Here is an 18,373-nt window from a genome sequence, read left to right on the forward strand (position 1 = left end):
TTTCTCTCAGTACGCGGGCCTCTCACTGTTGTGGCCTCTCCCGTTGCAGAGCACAGGCTCCGGACGCGCAGGCTCAGTGGCCATGGCTCCGCAGCATGTGGGATCTTCCCAGACTGGGGCACTAACCCGTGTCCCCTGCATCGGCAGGTGGACTCTCAACCACCGCGCCACCAGGGAAGCCCCTCTTAGTTATATTTTACCATTAAAACTTTTTCATGTTTACCTTCCAAGATACTCAAATCCCTAAGCCCCTGAACTTCTAATTGCTGTATGAGAGTTAGTCTGGTTGCTATAGTAATGCTATGGAAATTATCTCTTGTTGTCTTCAATTCAATAGGTTGCAGTTTAAAGGTCTGCAGCTCTCTAAGCAGAGAACACAGACAACATTGGAAATTAAAGAGATGACCTAACCACAGCTACAGAAGATAATTTAATTAGCACAAATTTTTATTTATGTAATTTGTATAATTAATTATAAAATTAATATGAAGTGGATAATCTTACGGAAAATATAAACTTATAATACGGAATCAAGAATAGGTAGAGAACCTGACTAGACTAATCATCATCTAAGAAATAGAAAAGTTAGTCAAATATCTACTTCTTCAAAAAAGATAACAGGCCCAGAAGAGTTTGAGAGAGTTCTACCAAACCACTGAAGAACAGGTAATTCTTTTGTTATACAAACTGTCCAGGGCAAAGAAAAGGATAAAAAGCTTCCTATTTCATTCTGAGACCAACATAATCCTGATAACAAACCAAAATGGAAAGTACTGCTTCCCCCCAAAACCCCCAAGAAACAAATGTCATTTATAAACACAGAAGCAAGTATCCCAAATACAGTATTAGCACAGAATATGGCAGTATATTAAAGGAATATCACATCAAGACAAGAGTTTATTCTAGAAATACAGAACTGCTTCAACATTATGAAGTCTATTAATACAAATCACCATACTATCTGATTAAAGAAATAGAAACCAAATGATCATCTTATGCTGAAAAATGAACTTGATAAAATTTAATACCTTTCCTATCAAAATGCCTTAGAGAGCTAACAAGACAGGAAAACTTCCTTACAGAGAATTTACCACAACCTTATGGCAAGCATCATCCTAATAGTGAGACATTCAAAGCAACCATCCCTTTGAAAGAACAAGATAAGAATACCTACTACCACCATTACTATTCATTATTGTATTTGAGGCTTTAGTCAACGCACTAAAACAGGAAGAAAGACTTAAGATACAAGTAAATGGAAAGGTTGAAACAAAACTATTTCAGAGGTTATGGTTAAATTAGTAGAACAAATAAGGGAATTTAGTACCATGGTCAAATATGTGATCAACATTTGAAAAATTAATAGCTTCTAACACTCCAACAATAATCTATTAGAAAACGTTAGGGGAAAGGGAGCCATTCATTTCAGCAACAAAACCATTACATCACTTAGAAATAAACCCAATAGGGCTTCCCTGGTGGCGCAGTGGTTGAGAGTCCGCCTGCCGATGCAGGGGACACGGGTTCGTGCCCCGGTCTGGGAAGATCCCACATGCTGCGGAGCCATGGCCACTGAGCCTGCATGTCCGGAGCCTGTGCTCCGCAACGGGAGAGGCCACAACAGTGAGCGGGCCGCGTACTGCGAAAAAAAAAAAAAAAAAAAAGAAATAAACCCAATGAAAAATGTTGAAGATTTACATGGGAAAACAACAACAACAAAACCAAAATGACATAAAATATTTAAATAGCTGGAAAGACAGACCATGTTCCTGGATAGGAAGACTCAGTGTTTAAAGATAAGATACCTCAATCAATCTAGGTGATTTTTATCTTCATGTTTATAGTATGTATTTTCTGATTTTTGTATAATTGTTACAAATTACCTGTAAAATAAACATGAAAACAAATACATACAAACACACGCACAAAGATTTCTCAATCTATAAGTTAAATACGACCTCAATCAAAATCTCTACAAGATTTTTACATGGACTTTGACAAGTTGATTACAAAAGTTTACATGAAACCCTAGAATTACACTTAATACAGTGAAACGCTTACACTAAGAGCATGTGAAAACTAATACCAGCTAATGGAATCACCTCTTCAAGCCTTACTTCTCATGCTCACATAGAAAAAGATATTAGTTGAGGGGGATGGCAGATAGCAGTGCCTGCACTCTTCTCTCTCATACCTAACTCTCCTTTCTCTTACTCAAAGACTCTAGGTGAGTTCTCTAAATTAAGTGCACTATATAATGTGACTACTCGTCACTTTGATACATTTTCTAAAAAAATACAACCTACTTCACATCAGTCTCTTTGCATTTTACACTTAAACCTCCAACTGAGTACATTTTAAATATGTGATTGCTTAGAATTAAAGCATATAATTACCATTTCTCCTCTGAGACTCAAGAATTCATAGAAATTTGATATGGCACCTTTGTGTCAGGTCAGGTAGAAAATACAAAATACAAACAATACTGAAACAAAACATTTGTAACATACACAAAACCCCACTGTTTCACAGAATTAGAAAAATCCATTACATGTTTTTAAAATTTAATTTTGAAATATATTTTGCCCTGCCTATTTCCCTGGATTACCATACTTTCCACTTTTAAATTTAATAATTACTGTATGTTTTCTGATAGCTCTTTCTAGTGTTCTTTGTTTTGCTATCACATTTTTTCTGACTACTTTTTAAGTGTTACTTTTCCTCCCAAATTCCTTCTGTCATTAGTCAACAGGTACTCTATGAACAAGCCCAAGTTTCAGCTATCTCCCACATGCTGATCAACTTCCAAATCTAAAATTCTGTACCAATAGTCCTTTCCCTCGAACTCCAGACCACCCAGGTATCCACCAGGATGACCCACGGATCCTTCCTTAAAATATTAAATCAATAACATTCTCTTTGTTTCCTGAAAGCTTCTACTTCTCTCCTGCCTTTCCTTTTTTGGAGCTGCATCACCATCCCCTATTTATTCATACAGTATCTATTGAGCACCTGCTATGTACCAACCACTATTCTTGATATTTGGGACCACAGTGACCAAAACAAAGATCTCTGTTCTCATGGAGCTTACATTCTAGTGAGAGAAGATAGACAAGAAATTGAATAAGTGATACAGTATGTAAAAGGCAGGAAAAAAATAAATCAGAGTAAGTGGGATTTGAGGAAATGTTACTAAACCAAACTTGGGTCCACTCACCCATATGGAGTAAAGCCTATCTACTGACACTGGGTTATGGTGAAGGAAAGTGCAGCGTTTATTGTAATGGTGCCAGACAAAGAGAACAAGTGGCTCATGCTCAAAACCCTCGAATTCTCCAAAGGGTTTCAGCAAAGCATTTTTTTTTTTTTTTTTTTTTTTTTTGCGCGGTACGCGGGCCTCTCACTGTTGTGTGGCCTCTCCCGTTGCAGAACACAGGCTCCGGACGTGCAGGCTCAGCGGCCATGGCTCACGGGCCTAGCCGCTCCACGGCATGTGGGATCTTCCCAGACCGGGGCACGAACCCATGTCCCCTGCATCGGCAGGCGGACTCTCAACCACTGCTCCACCAGGGAAGCCCAAAGCAAAGCATTTTTAAAGGCAAAGTGAGGGAGGGGTGTCCCAGTGTATGTGATCGCTTGTGCACAGTTCTCTGATTGGTTGATAGTGAGGTAACAAAGTGGTTTCACAGGGGTTACCATTATCAATTCTTAGGCACCAGTAGGTCTGGGGGCTACATTCTTATGATCATCAAGTAGTTAATTTCTTCCATGAGGTAGTGGTTTTAGCATCTGAAAAACTCAGGAAATATGTATTGGATACTATTATCTAGGAATTTCAGAGAGGAGCTAAAGCAGAGGATATGGGGGAGGGGTCTGTCCCAGAAAGACCCCATAGGGTCCTTCTTGGTTACAGAGATGCTATTTCAAATAGGGTTGTCAAGGTAGGCCTCACTAGTGTGATTTGAAGGAGGTTAAGGAAGAAAGGACTTGAAGAGGTTTGAGCAAAGACTTGAAGGAGTTAAGGGAATTAGCATGTGGTTAAAGAAGACTGTCCCAGACTGAAAAAGAGTCAGCACAAAGGCCCAAGGCAGGAACACTCCCTTGTTTGTTTGAGAAGATCAGCTGTATCTGAAACAGTGAATTGGGAGGGAGGGAGAGGAGAGGCAGTGGAGACAGTAGGAGATGAAGTCAGAAAGAGGACGGAGGTTCAGACCATGTGGGGCCCTAAGGACTATTGTAAGGACTTTGGTCATTGCAGGGCTTTGAGCAGAGACATTATGTAATCCTACTTACATTCTAAAAGTCCACTTTGACTGTTCTGTTGAAATTAGACTGTGGGGGATAAAGACAGACACTACTAGCCAGTTAGTAGGCTATTACTGCAATCTAGGTAAGAGTTAGCGTGGCTTGGACTGCCAACAGCCCTCTTACCCAGTCTCCGAACCTCAGTGAACTCCTCTAGTCAGGGCTCTCTCCTGCTTTCCCAGTCATCGCCCCACCTACTCCCAACACACACGCACCTCAATTCTATTTCCGAATAGTAGACACTGCCCTTAACCCCACTACAATGGCCTCCATTCAAACTTGTCTGGAATGTTGACATGGTCTCCCTGCCTCTAGCTTATCTCTTCTTCTAGTCTATCCTATCATCAGTGGTATCCTTCTGATCACAGAGAATCTTCATCTGAGGTGCACACATAGAACTCACTGGGTCTGTGAGCTTGGTGAGAAAAGAACATTTTAATTTTTACTAACATCTGACTGAAATTTAGTATTTCTTTCAATTATGAATGTAAGCAACAAACCATAGTAATGGTAGAACCCATGACTATTGTCAACAGAAATTATAGATATTTTCGTATCACATTAAAGCTGAAACATATATCTCAAGACATCATTTATAGCCATTCCTACTTTGAAATTATGATAATTATTAGATCTACCACTAGATCTTTTTATGTGCCAATAATGGAACAAATGGGGCTTCATTGGTGGCACAGTGGTTAAGAATCCACCTGCCAATGAAAGGGACACGGCTTCGAGCCCTGGTCCGGGAAGATCCCACATGCCATGCATTTTAATTTTTACTAACATCTGACTGAAATTTAGTATTTCTTTCAATTATGAATGTAAGCAACAAACCATAGTAATGGTAGAACCCATGACTATTGTCAACAGAAATTATAGATATTTTCGTATCACATTAAAGCTGAAACATATATCTCAAGACATCATTTATAGCCATTCCTACTTTGAAATTATGATAATTATTAGATCTACCACTAGATCTTTTTATGTGCCAATAATGGAACAAATGGGGCTTCATTGGTGGCACAGTGGTTAAGAATCCACCTGCCAATGAAAGGGACACGGCTTCGAGCCCTGGTCCGGGAAGATCCCACATGCCATGGAGCAACTAAGCCTGTGCGCCACAACTACTGAGCCTGAGCTCTAGAGCCTTCATGCCACAGCTACTGAAGCCTGCGTGCCACAACTACTGAAGCCCGCGTGCCTAGAGCCTGTGCTCTACCACAAGAGAAGCCACTTCAATGAGAAGCCCGTGCACAGCAACGAAGACCCAATGCAGCCATAAATTAATTAATTAATTAATTAATTTTAAAAAATGGAACAAATGCCATAATTTAGAAATATTTTGTATTTCAAGATTATTGGATTCCTTTGAATTCTTATGTAGTTTCATTTATACATTTTAAATTATTATTCTTAGGAATTCATAGGCTTCATAGGCAGACTTCCAAAGGCATTCAAGGCCAGAAAAGATTAAAAAGATTAAACCTACTGTTCTAATCATATCATAAATCCATTTGCTTATAAATAAATTTGCTTGCAAGTCACAGAGTAGAAGATATTTGCAATACACACATCTGACAAAGGATTCAGACCACCTTAAAAAAAAAACAAAAACAAAAGACTCCTATAAAGCAATAAGAAAAAAGGCAACCAACTCAATAAAAAAAAAAAAAAAAAAAAACGGGCAAAAGACTTGAACAGGAATTTGGAAAACAAGGCTATCTACGTGGGCAATAAACATAAGTAAAGCTCAACAGGGATTTATATGCCTCATCAGGGAAATGCAGATTAAAACCACAACGAGATTACCAGGGGGGAAGGGTGGTGGGGAGGGATAGATTGGGAGTTTGAGATTGACATGTACACATTGTTATATTTAAAATAGATAGGCAACAAGGACCTACTGTATAGCACAGGGAACTCTGCTCAATATTCTGTAATAACCTAAATGGGAAAAGAATTTGAAAAAGAATAGACGCACATATATGTATATATAACTGAATCACTTTGTTCTACACCTGAAACTAACACAACATAGTTAATCAACTATATTCCAATATAAAAAATAAAAATAGGGCTTCCCTGGTGGCGCAGTGGTTGAGAGTCCGCCTGCCGATGCAAGGGACGCGGGTTCGTGCCCCGGTCCGGGAGGGTCCCGCATGCCGCGAAGCGGCTGGGCCTGTGGGCCTTGGCCGCTGAGCCTGCGCGTCCGGAGCCTGTGCTCTGCAGCGGGAGAGGCCACAGCGGTGAGAGGCCCGCGTACGGCAAAAAAAAAAAATAAATAAAAGTAAATAAATAAAAATAAAAATAAAAAACCACAATGGGAGACCACTATTCCCTCCCCAGAAAGGCTAAGATTTGGATGACTGACAATATCAAGGGTTTTCAAGGATGTAAATCTCATATATTGTCCGTGGGAGCTGCAAAATGATGCAATCTCTTTGGAAAACCATTTGTTAGTTTCTACTAGAGTTAAATATGCATTTGGTTAAGGATATAGCAATTCCATTTTTTATCCCCCAAAGAAATGCCTATGTCCTCTAATTTGTACATTATAATCAAAGCAGCTTTATTCATAATATCCAAAATATGAAACAATGCAAATATTCATCACACAGATAAATAATGATAATTTATGTAATGGAATACTACCCATCAATTAAAAACAAAAGGCTCCAACACAAGATGGAGAAATCTCATAGATACTGTGTTGCATGAAAGAAGCCAGACACAAAAAAAATTCTAGCATGTCATTCAATTTACATACAGTTTAAAAGCAAGCTAAACTAAAAGATGTTTTTAGAAGTCAGAATAGTGATTAACCCTCAAGGAAAAGCATGAAAAGTACACAAAAGAATCTCATAGGGTGCAGGAAGTATTCTACAGTTTTACCTCAATGGTGGTTATTCAGATGTATACGTATGTAAAAACTCAAACTATATGCTTAAGACTGTGTACTTTATGCACTTTGCTGCATGTACGTTATTACTCACTAAGTAAAATAAAGTTGGTCAGATCTGCAGAGGTGGTAGTGTTTAGGGAAACTCAAACCATGGCAAAGCCATTTGGAAAATGGTTTTAATATAGTCCAAAACAAACTGCCAGTTGACCCAGTGGAAAAAATAAGAAAGTTATTCTTGGATGAGTAAAAAGGAGAATGAAAATAGAAGTATTTTGAAAGCAAAAGCACGCTACACAAACACACTATTAGCACAAACATGCCCCAGCCTTGGACCAGTGAGAATGTGGGTTAAGCCAATGGCTCAGAAATCACTAAACACAGTGACAATGTTGGCCTCCAAACCATCAGAACATATTCTGTTTTGTTTAGTTTAAGTTTTTATTGAGATATAATTAACATATAACATTGTATAAGCTTAAGGAGTATAATGTATTGATTTGATACATTTATATACTGCAATATGATGACCATCTTACCATAGCTAACACCTCTGTGACTTCTACTTCCCATTTCCTCTCTTCTTTCTTGTCTGTGTCTTCACACTGATAGCACTTGGGACTGAAGAATATTTTATTTCTTTTGCAGTCAGGCATGAGGTGGAAAAATGTCCTTGAGGGAGATCATTTGGCTAGGGAAAATAGAACTCACAGGGTGTGATCTCCAAGGCCCAACACACTCCCACATCCTTGTCAGTGTACCCAGCCATCCTGGATGGGTCCTCCTAATACAACCCTCAAATCCTTTTAGTCCTATCTCAGGCCTGCCACTGCCTTTTAAGGCCCTCGATGTTGCTCTAATACAGCATCCTGATTAGTCTTCTTGCTTTAGATGTTCTCTCCAGCCCCAGTTCCACTCTCCAACAGCCAGAGTGATTAACCCCAAAAGCAGGTCTGATCATGTCATTCCACTTAAGTGGTTCCCTTTGTCTCAGAATAAAATCGTTAACTGTCTGGTGGTAAACAAGGCCTTTTACCATCGGTCCCTGCATATCTCCCTCTCCAGCCTCATCTCCCCAGCAGGCATCCTGTGCAAGTCCTTAGAATGGGATATCAAATGGAAATGTCCCCAGGTTAGCCTTCAGAGGATCACCATGACCCAGGATTCTAGGGGTGTCTTACTCTTGTCCCTACTACAGCATTCGGATTTAGTATCTGTGAGAATCTGAAGGATACTGGCCACAGCAGCAATTCTGTTATTTGCCTTCTTGCCTTGGGATGCTAGAATTGTCAGCTCTAGAGTGAGGTTTCCAAACCTGAAGGAGATTAAAACCAGACATGGGGCTCCCTAGACATAGCTCCCTCTACCGTAATCCTCAGAATATGTATGGGTGTGGCATCAAGTATTTTATTCTCAATGTACAAATCCTTTAGAATCTAAAGTTTAGATTCTTAGTATGGAATTAGATTAACCACCAGTAGAGGAAGAAGTCTCTTTCTTACTACTTTCACAGGGACAACACTGTGATCTTCTTGGTGGAGCTTTGCCAAATTAAAATCTGCTCAGATCCAAATTATGTTAAACTGCAGATCCCTCAGGAGAAATAGGAAATTATGAGCAATACAAATTAATATCAGTGGGTAAAGTGCCCAAACCTGTATATTGCCTACACAGCACTAGGTCTGTAAGCCTGTAATATATAATCCATAGTGCAGGGGTTCAAAATTAGCATCTAAGAATTAGCTTCGTGGAGTCTCCACCCTCTTTTCCCATATGAAAAATGTTTGAGCTAATGTATTTTGGGACACAGGGAGTCCATGGCTTTCAGATTCTTAAAGGGACTCAATATCTGTCTACCTATCTATCTATCTATCTATCTATCTACCTACCTACCTATCTGCTGTACCACTTGGCTTGTGGGATCTCAGTTCCCCGACCAGGGACTGAACTCATGCCCATGGCAGTGAAAGTGCAGAGTCCTAACCACTGGACTGCCAGGGAATTCTCCAAGGTCTCCTTAAAAAACCAAAAAGCCTTAGACTGATTAGGCTTATTTTTTATATTGAGAAGCAACTGCCCTTCATATTGACATAGAGAAGACTCAAGGAAGTGACATCCAGGAAACTTGAATGCTGCAGACTAAGATGCTTAATGATTCCTGAAGACAATTAAAGCTAATCGAATAGTGTATTACTATTGTTTTTATTTTTATTTATTTATTTATTTTTTGTGGTACACGGGCCTCTCACTGTCGTGGCCTCTCCCATTGCGGAGCACAGGCTCCAGACGCGCAGGCTCAGCGGCCATGGCTCACGGGCCCAGCCACTCCGCGGTATGTGGGATCTTCCCGGACCAGGGCACGAACCCGTGTTCCTTGCATCAGCAGGCGGATTCTCAACCACTGCGCCACCAAGGAAGCCCTACTATTGTTTTTAAACTGCTGCTTTCCTTTATTGGAAAGAAAGCAAGATAGACTTCTTGTTTTTTGTTATGTCTTGTGGAAGTAATTTCTGGTTCAGTTTTCTAACATACTTACCTCAAACATATCTTGTTTAACCAAAGAAAACTTTAACAAAAGGAAAGATATCCCTTGCTTGCTCATGGTTAGAACATCTAATCATCATAAAAATATGTTTTTCCCTATGTTAACTCATAAATTTAACATGATCTCCCAAAAATTACTAACAAACTTTTGTCCCCCTAGAGCTAGACTGGTTGATACCAAAGTTCATGTAGAAAAATAAACACACGACAATAGTCAGAAAATCTGAGAAGGTAGTTCTACTGTCGGAGGGAAAGGGAAGGGACTTGTCCTACCAGATAATTAAAACACACACAAAAAAGGCCCCTATTCTTTAAACAACATGATGCTGGCACATGAATTAGGGTGATCAAAGGAATAGAATGGAAAAATCCAGAATAACACCAAGTACACATGGAAATATAGTGTATGCTAAAGGTGATTTTTTCAAATCACTGAGGCCAAAAAAAAAAATTGGACTTTTGATATTTCGGTACAGCTGGATAGCCAGTAATACTAGAAGAACATGGGTGAATTTCTCTGTAATGTGGATAGAGGGAAAGGACTTCTAACTATGATTCAAAATCCAGATGCGATTAAAGTAAAAACAAATACATTTGACTACATAAAAAATTTTTTTTAACTTTGCATAGAAAACCTTAAGAAAAATTAATACACAAATGACAAGTTGGGAGAGAATATTTGTAACATATATAAAAGGAAGGTCTAATACTCCCAATAGACAAAGAAATTTAAAAATAAATAAGACCAAAAATATTATAGAAAAATTAGCAAAATGAATGGACAATCACAAAAGATAGAAAAATGGCATTTAAAATATACTCAGTTTCACTCATACCAAGCCATTTTTCTTCCCCTTGTGTAAACACCCAAGGGAGACAAAAACATATGTCCATGCAAAGCTTTGTACACAAATGTTCATAGCAACTTTAATCGTGGTAATTCTAAACTGGAAAAACCCAATGCCCATTATCATGTGAATAGATAAACAGCTTTACTTTTGTTATTTATTCCTAACTTCATCCCATTTGTAGTCAAAGAAGATACTTTGTATGATATCTTAATTTTAAATCTGTTGAGACTTGAGTTGTGGCCTAACGTGTGGTCTACCCTGGAAGATGTCCATGTGCACTTGAGAAGAATGTTTGTTCTGCTGTTTTGGGGTAGTGTTCTGTGTAAGTCTGTTAGATCAGGTTGGTTAATTGTGTTGTTTAAATCCTCTACTTCTTAAGGAGGAGAGGAAAGAGTAATGGATGAAGAATTGGTAATGGAGGAGAGGTGGAAGGAATATGACTGGAGGGGGAGCATGGGTGGAGAGAGTATGACTGAAGAGGGTGGAGCATTTAGAGAAAAGCAAGTAATTTCATGGCTTGTCATGATTAACTATTATTTGGTGTTGTTACTACTAATCACAACTATTAATAATACAATGCAGTTAGCATAAGTCTGGTCCAAAGTAGAAATCTGATACACAATATTTAGTATTTTCTATTAAATTGACATGATGACTTCTCTACACAATGAATGTACTAATTCACTGGTTCATCTAATTTGTCACACTGTGCTGGGTGATGCTGAGGACAAGGTGGTAACAGAGACAGCCCAGGCCTTTCTCTCATGGGGTTCGTCATCCAGTGGGGAGACAGACCTTGTCCCCAGATAGGATGACCCAGGGTGGGCAGAGCAGGACTGGGGAGCCCAGGACGGTGAAACAGGAGAAAAATCCTATACATATAGAGAAAATGGTACAATGTACACTCAGTTCCCACCAGCCAGATTCAGAGCTTGCAAGATTTTGACACCAGAGGCACAGGTTACAAAAGAAAAAATAGACAAATAAGACTTCATGAAAATTTAAAAAATTTGTGTATCAAAAGACACTACCCACAGAGTAAAAAGGTGACCCACAGAGTAAGAGAAAATATTTGTAAATCACATATCTGATAAGGGATTAATATCCCAAATATATAGAAAACCCCTAAAACTCAAGAAGAAAAAAACCAAACAACCCAGTTCAATAATGGGCCAAGATCTGAGTAGACATTTCTCCAAAGAAGATATGCAAATGGCCAATAAACACATGAAAAGATGCTCAACATCACAAATAATTAGGGAAATGCAAATCAAAACTATGATGAGATACCACCTCACATGCATTAGGATGGCTGCTACCAAAGAAAGAGAAAACAACAGGTGTTTGTGAGGATGTGGAGAAATTGAAACCTTGTGCACTGTTGGTGGGAATGTAAAATGGCATAGTCACTGTGAAAAACAGTAAGGCAGTTCCTCAAACAATTAAAAATAGAATTATCATAGGATTCAGGAATTCCACTTCTGGGTATAGTCAAGAGAATTGAAAGCAGAGTTTGGAAAATATATTTGTATACTCATGTTCGTGGCAGCATTATTCACAATAGCTAAAACTTGAAAGCAACCCAGTGTCCATCAATGGGTGAATAGATAAGGAAAATGTGGTATGTATAAGTTGTACACACACACACACACACACACACACACACACACACACGCATTGGAATATTATTCAGCCTTAAAAAGGAAAGAAATTCTGCAATATGAGACAACATCGATGATCCTTGAGGACGTTATGCTAAGTTAAATAAGCCAGTCACAAAAAGATAAATACCATATAATTCCACTGAGAGTACTTACAGTAGACGAAATCATAAAGTCAGAGAGTATTAGTGGTGGTTGCCAAGTGCTCAGGGGAGGGGAGAAGGGTGTTATTATTGTTTAATGGGTATAGGGTTTCAGTTTTTTGTTTTTGTTTTTTTTTTTTTTGCGGTACGCGGGCCTCTCACTGTTGTGGCCTCTCCCGTTGCGGAGCACAGGCTCCAGACGCGCAGGCTCAGCGGCCATGGCTCACGGTCCCAGCCGCTCCGCGGCATGTGGGATCTTCCCGGACCGGGGCACGAACCCGTGTCCCCTGCATCGGCAGGCGGATTCTCAACCACTGCACCACCAGGGAAGCCCCCAGGGTTTCAGTTTTATAAGATGAAAGAGTTATGGAGACAGATGATGGTGATGGTTGCACAACAATGTGAATGTATTTAATACTGCTGAACTATAACTTAAAAATGGTTAAGATGGTAAATTTTATATTATGTATATTTTACCATAATTTTAAAAAAGAAGAAAACCCACTGAATCGTATACTTCAAAAGGGTGAATTATATCACTGAAGCTGTAAACAAAGAGTGTCATAGAAGGGAAAGCTCTTTCTTACAACAAATGTCATTTAATAAATGTAGAGTCAGTGGTGGTATAACTGGGAAATTACTATTTTGCAACCATCATGGAAAAGAGTGGGTGCTAAATCTAGGGGGAAAATTTGATGAGGAGCAGGGTATTTGTATGTTCTTATTGTCTCCAAAGATTGTTGATTGGCTGCAAGGGTACAAGCAATGAATATATAGTGAAGAAATAAACAATGACTGGATGGTTGAAATTAACATCACCCAATAGATGCTGACAGATATCATGTGTCTCCAGATGTGATAGTCTGGGGAGACCACAAAATCACCAAGTAATGATCTAGCTGGAGATACATAATTTGAATTCTAGTGAGGAAACACTAGACAAACCAATTGAAGAACGTATAACATAATTGGCCTACATTCTTCAAAAAGGTCAGTGTCATGAAAGACAAAGACAGACTGAAGAACTATTCCAGATTAAAGGAGACTACAGACAGCGTATGATCTTATATGGTGAGGGAAATATTATTTGGAAAATTGACAAAACTGGAATATAGACTATAGATTAGATTAAATTATTTTATCAATATTAACTTTCTGGAATTTTAAAATTATATTGTAGTTATGTAAAAGAATATCCTTGTTCTTAGGAAAGATACACTGAAGGCCCATGATATTTGCCACTTGCTCTCCAATGGGTAAAAAAATAATTGCAAAATAGTGGTGGGGCTTTGTGAGGGAGGGAGAGAAGAGAGAGAGAGAATAATAAAACAAATGTTGAAACACTGGTAAATTTGGGTACAGAGTACACAGAAGTTCTCTGTACTATTCTTACAACGTTTCATTAAAAAAAAAAAGTTTAACAAAAGTCTGTTTAATATTGTTAAATTCATTTGCCTTTCATATGTGAGCCCCTGAGAGCAGTTTTTTTAGATTAATTTTTATTGGAGTATAGTTGATTTACAATGTTGTGTTAGTTTCTTCTGTATAGCAAAGTGAATCAATTATACATATACATGTATCCACTCTTTTTTAGATTCTATTTCCATATAGGTCATTACAGAGTATTGAGTAGAGTTTCCTGTGCTATACAGTAGGTTCTTATTAGTTATCTATTTTAAATACAGTAGTGTGTATATGAGATTGGAATTGACATATACTCCTGAGAGCAGTTTTGCTTTGGATAGCCAGGAAAATCCTAGTCCCATCTCTACACTAGCTCTATGTCATAGAAACCTTGTCAACAGAGGGTGGAACCACAGGAGGCCTAGGGATGTTTTCTGGGACTTCAAGAAAGGGGTCAGAAAGAGAAAGACAAATACCATAGATATCACGGATATATGGAATCTAATATATGATACAAATGAACGTAACTATGAAACTGAAACAGACTCACGGACATAGAGAACAGACTGTGGTTGCCAAGGGGAAAGGGGTTGAGGGAGGGATAGAGTGGGAGTTTGGGGTTAGCAGATGTAAGCTATTACATATAGAATGGATAAACAACAAGGTGCTACTGTATAGCACAGAGAACTGTATTCAATATCCTATGATAAACCATAATGGAAAAGAATATTTTAAAAGAATGTATAAATATATATATATATATCTGAATCACTTTGCTGTACAGCAGAAATTAACTCAACATTATAAATCAACTATACCTCAAACAAATTTTAAAAAAAAAGGAGTGTAGTTACCCTCGGGAAATTCTAGTGAATGTTAATTTAGGAGAAATGTTAAATAGGAGAAAATGAAAAATGAACAAAATGAAGGGAAGGCTAATGCCTCTCAGTCCTGTTCAGCAACTCGGGGTACTATGACTCTTCAACCAGAACAGCATATCCCTTCTGGAAACTTCTCCTCTCACTTACATGCCCTAACCGGCCTCTTCTCAACAGAAAAGGGAGGGAAGGGAGGAAGGGGACTTTCTTTCAGGTTCCAAAAAGTGAATCAAGTACATTTTCAGATAGACTTGAGAGTAAAGGCTGCTTCCTGATTCCTACTCCTCACCCAAAATAAACTTCTCACCTGAATCTTAACCCTTTAAATAGAGAACAAATCTTCTCTTCGAAATAAAGTGTTCAAATGCAAATAACTGGCCAGAGTAACACAAACATGGAAATGCATTCATGTTACTGTATAATCAGCTAATGAATCAGTACAATCCACAACTGTAAAGGACTAAGAAAAAACTAGGAACAGATTTGCTTGTTTTGGAAAAGAGAGGCATTGAGAAAAAGAAAAAGAAAGAAAGAAATTCCTGAGATGTAACGAGAGGGAAGAAACAGGAGAGGAGAGATCTTTACTACCTTTATTCGCTGGAAAGTTAATCCTGGGATTCCCAGAACCAAAACACTTGACGGGGTCATTGCTATTAAACTGCAGGACACTAACTTTCCTGCTTGCATGATTTACGAAGCTTGCTTATCAGACTGACTTTATAGTAGATCTCAGGTTTTGGAGGATTTTCTGAATCAAGATATGGGTATTAAATTAAGGCACTTTGCCTCCATTTTTTAATCTGTAAAGTGGCTATAGTTATATTTGTAAAATCTACCTCACAAAAGAGTTGGGACTGAAGAGAGAGTTTCTGTTAAACTGCTTTAGGAAAGAAAGACTAGCACCAATTTAAAACTTTATAATTTTTTCCTATTCCAATTGTTCTGAACAAATTCTCCTCAAGCCTCTTACCTTAAAATTAACCCTTAGGTCATTCACCCCCATATTATCCATTGTTCACAGATAGCTAATTGTTTCACTGACATATTACGGGAGACTTCTCCCTTCCTCCGTAGTAAAATGAGTTTTCTTAGTTGACCAGTGTCACAACCTCAAATCCTCCAGGGCCCAACCAAGTACCACAATTCCTGAAGCTGGCTCATGTGAGGTGAGCATTAGGGAGCGGTGAGGACTGGGCCAATGGAGACAGCGTGCCTGCCTGAACCCCTTCACATGCAAAACATGTTCAGGCAAGTGGGTCAGTTTTGTTCCCTCTAGATTAAAGGATGTCTAAATTCCCTTTTAACTCCCAAATCTCATGATTGATTATTTTGAAATCTCACATTTGGCATGGTAACTGGCCTGGAACCCCTTTCCCAGTATGTATTAATCTGCATGGCTCTTGCTGGTCATCTATCATTGCAAAATCATTGGTCTTTGCACAGTAGCGCGGTTACTATCAAATAAAAAGTTCACATAAAATGTATCATGAATTTGTGAAACTTTGCCCCAAAGCTCGAATGTGGCTGTCTCTCTTAAGGGACCAAGCTATTGGTTATAACACGACAAGTTACAGATTATTTTTCTCATTGACCTTTTAACGTAAAATGTATACAGGTCCCTTTCACCCTTCCAAAGATTGTACCCAATTTCTGCTTTATCCCCCTTGAATATTCCAGATAACTCTAACCTCATCTGATTACAAATCCCTTCACCTTGCCTAGTCTCTTCAACCACATCGCCGCAACCACAACCTCCCATCTCTTATCTTTTTTTCTTTTTTTTTTTTTTTTTTTTTTTGCGGTGCTTGGGCCTCTCACTGCTGTGGCCTCTCCCGCTGAGGAGCGCAGGCTCCGGACGCGCAGGCTCAGCGGCCATGGCTCACGGGCCCAGCTGCTCCGCGGCATGTGGGATCTTCCCGGACCAGGGCACGAACCCGTATCCCCTGCATCGGCCCGCGGACTCTCAACCACTGCGCCACCAGGGAAGCCCCCATCTCTTAACTTTTTACACCCATTCCCCGCTTCCTGTTCCCCCCTTTCTCCAGACACATACCCACTAGGTCTTGTTCACAGAGGCCAGAGTGTTCCCTGCCACAGAAGATAAGATGAGGATCTGGGAGTCTGGAGACAGGAGCAGCCGCCTAGTTTGCTGCTTCAGCTGTAAATAGGCAGAGGGCGGAGCGTGTAGGAGGGGGAGACCCGTTCGTTAGAGAGGCTGGGAGCTCTGGCTTGAGGGAGGAGGGGGCTCTTGGACTGTGGCAGCCTGCTAACCCCAAGTAGTTTTGTTGTCATGCCTAGTTCCTGATATTTCAGCCTGATTCGTTCAACCTACAATAAATCAGCTCAGGATGCTTTTTATTGTTGTAATGATAATGACAATTATGCCCCCACAAGAACTCAGACCTCTAAATTTCTGGAGCTAGTGAGTTGTATTGCTGGCAGCTGATCCCAAAGAAAGGCAGCAGCGAGGTCAGGTGTCTTAAAGGTCAGAGGCCTGGTGTGAGAGGTTGCAACCTGGGAGATTGCAGCTGTAACTAGTGAAGTTTCTGTTCCTGTTGCATGTGTATCTATATGTTATTTTAGGTCCACGAGGGACAGGCCTGGGCCGACCAGCTCCTTTGACTCCTTTTAACAGCTTGCTGTTCTGCAGCGCCTGGAGTCAAACTCTATCAGGGCCTCCAAGGTCCTTCCTGCTCTGCCTCTGCCAACATCTCAACTTGATGCCCTACCATGTGGCCCTCTTCCACTGTGCTCTGGCTACACTGTGTTCTCAATGAACCATATCCCATAAATAAACCAAGTGAGTTCTGCCTCAGGACCTTTGCACTGGCTATTTCTGTCCCTGGAACATTCATCCCACTGCTACTGTTCTTCCCTTTGCATAAACATCTGGCTCCCCCTCATTCATTAGTCAGCTCTCTGAGTAACAGTCTTTCTAAGGGTTTCCCTTGACTTTCCCCTCAGCCACAGGACACTGTTTGATTTTCTTCATAGTTATTAGCACTACCTGAAAGTATCAAGTTTCTTTGTTTTCTTGGGTATTTCTCCAGTCCCCTCCTCTCACTAGATGGTTAAGTGCCATGAAGGCAGAGCTGGGCCTGTATTGCTCATATTATCCCCACCTCCAAGCTTAATACCTGACACAGTAGGTGTTTAATGTATGTTCATTGGCTAAATGAATGGGACACTGTTCATTCATTGACTGAGTATTAGTGTGTACTTGGTGTGTGCCAGGTGCTGTGCTGAGCACAGGAGATATAACATCAAACAAGACTGGTAAAGGTTCCCCCAAGGAGGCTTCAGGTCTAGAAGGAAAGACAACTATTAAAATAATAATCAATTAATTGAAACTGTATCTTTTTTTAGATTTTATTGAAGTGTAGTTGATTTATACTATTGTGTTAATTTCTTCTGTACAGCAAAGAGACTCAGTTATACATATATATTCTTTTTCATAGTCTCATATTCTTTTCCATTAGGGTTTGTCACAGGATATTGAATATAGTTCCCTGTGCGATACAGTAGGACCTTGTTGCTTATCCATCCTATATATAATGGTTTGCCTCTGCTAATCCCAAACTCCCATTCCTTCTCTCCCCTCCCCCCTTCCCCCTCGGCAACCACAAGTCTGTTCTCTATGTGTGTGAGTCTGTTTTTGTTTCGTAGATATGTTGATTTGTAT

The sequence above is a fragment of the Physeter macrocephalus genome, chromosome 11 (assembly GCF_002837175.3).
Source record: "Physeter macrocephalus isolate SW-GA chromosome 11, ASM283717v5, whole genome shotgun sequence".
NCBI lineage: Eukaryota > Metazoa > Chordata > Mammalia > Artiodactyla > Physeteridae > Physeter > Physeter macrocephalus.